The 2,287-nt window shown below is 35.7% G+C and overlaps 1 pseudogene; it reads right to left on the bottom strand.

Annotated features, from left to right (window-relative positions):
• Window positions 1-986: 986 nt before the first annotated feature.
• Window positions 987-1,778, bottom strand: LOC101582114 (annotated as a pseudogene).
• Window positions 1,779-2,287: the final 509 nt, after the last annotated feature.

Raw genomic sequence — 2,287 nt, 5'->3', positions numbered from 1 at the left:
AATAGATAATTCCCAAGTCTCTTCTATCTTCCATAAAAGGGTAAATGGGCTGGTGAGAGTTGTCCTTTTTTCTAAAAAACAGCAGCAACAACAACAACAAAAGCAACGTATGTTTGGATTTGACTTACTAATTAGTTATATACTATGAAGATTAAGGAAAGAATTGAAAGTTATCAAATGTTTTTCATATTTTTAAATGTGATTGAATTTGCATATAATGTAGGCAACCGGGGTAAGAATACATATGATGATTATTTCAAGATGATTGAAACTGTTAGAGTATAAAATATTGACATATAAATATTCCCAAGATGCCTAAAAGATCTTCATATGTGATTTTGAATTGCTTATATTTTTAGAATGTTTTACTTTTAATCATGCTGATTTTGAATGAAAAGATTTTCTTTAGCTTTTCTTTAATGATATTTACATGTGTGACATGAATTTTAAAGAACTATTAGTAACATTTTTCTCTGCTGTATATTAATTCTTATGAGATTCAAAGGAAGCTGCTCTATGTATAGAAAGGTAACTGTAAGAGGAAAAATTTGTACTTCAGTATTTTGACAAATAAATGTTAGCTTTCAGAGCTAATTATGAGCCACTCCATTCGTGTTACACTCAAGGTAGGAAAGAATCTGTCTTGTGCATATATATCACATTATCTTCCTGGCAATAATTGCTTCATCTGCTAGAGTTTGCTATGACAGCACTATACAGTATACAGAATTTTTCTAGCAACACTCTTAAACTACCCAGAATGGTAATGAAGGGGAGTTTATTTTACATGGCATCCTCAAAAAATAGTGCTTTCATTCTTTAAAATTCATTACAGTAAAAGACATTTTCCCAAAAATCTTAGTCAAAATACCCCTCCTCACTCATAACTTGCTTAGCCCCCAGATTGTTCAGACTTTCTCAAGCAGTTCTGGAAGTTGTCTTTCATGAGTGTCTTTTTTCCACCACAAATAGGATTTTATTTATTACTATTTAAAATATGGATTTTGAACATGCTCTTGTAGTGGCGGTTCATATCCATCAGCTAATTCAACTTCGATTATAGTCTTATTCCGTCAATTTCCAGAGGTACTACCTTCACCATGAAGCTCCTTGAATTTTCCAATCGAACTTTGGCTTCTTCAGAATTTTTACTTTTTTGGTGAAGACAATGATATCTTCATGAAAAGAGTAAATACACTGCAAGAAAATAAAGACACTGTAATTTCCCAGTGCTGTCTGAAATCATTTTTTTAAGCACTTCCTTCAAGTCTACACCTCTGAGATCATGATTTTCATCATCCTCTTCTGAATTTGGCAGACCTGTTGGTGCTGAATGTAAGAGGTCTTCCATATCTGATATTTGCATTTTTAGTAAAGCCAACACAGAACAAACAGTACAAGTGAGAATCGATAGTCTTGGCATTAATGTGCACTTCGCTCATGCTCTGCTGGTTTTTGACCATGGAACACATTTTGTTACAGTAGAGATCCATGCCATAGACAGTGGTCAGGCAGTTTTTGCCCTGAACATCTTCAGTAATTACCTTGAATTTTTCTAGATCAACCAGGCTCACTTCCAGTAAATGACCTCTGAGCCTATCAGACATGATTTTCGCTCCTTGAGTTCTGGTGACAAGTGCTTTTCCAATATTTTTTATGTTGAACATAGCCAGGGCCTTCACGTCCTACCAGTCATTTATTGAAAATGGATCAACCAGTTTCTTCTTGGCTTTCTTTTTTCCACCTTTCATAAGGCGCTTGTTCTTGCTTACCACCATAGTGATGCTCAGAGAGCCAAAAGGGCAGTGAGTGTCTTCAGTCATATTTCTTGGCTGTCTCAGTGTTCAAAATTGATTAAAAATATTTAGCTTTCATGGACATTTTGTCTTTGCATTTATTTTACTTTATTTTGAAACAGAGTCTGACTATGCAGTGCAGTCTGTCCTTGATTTGATTGTGTAGCCCTGACTCCATTGAGCTCACAATAATCCTCCTTCCTCTTCCTCAACCTCATGAATGGAAGGGCTGCAGGTCTGTGCTAACATGCCTAGCTTTGTTGATTTGTTTATTTTTTTTTTATTGTTGACTTTGCATTCTGGAAGAGCCAAACTTGCATGGTGCCAAGCCCCTTATACAAAGTGTATTAGGATATACTGTAACCCTTTGTAAAATGAGCCTGCCTTTTCCTTTGGATGGTGTTATGTTTTGTGTCTAGATGTCCCCCAAAGCCTCCTGCAGCTGATGGCGAGCTGCTCAAGTTTTTTCTTGATTCATGGGCCAATGCTGG

This window comes from Octodon degus, unplaced genomic scaffold, assembly GCF_000260255.1.
Source record: "Octodon degus isolate 3935 unplaced genomic scaffold, OctDeg1.0 scaffold00124, whole genome shotgun sequence".
NCBI lineage: Eukaryota > Metazoa > Chordata > Mammalia > Rodentia > Octodontidae > Octodon > Octodon degus.
This window is presented reverse-complemented; position numbering and strand designations above follow the sequence as displayed.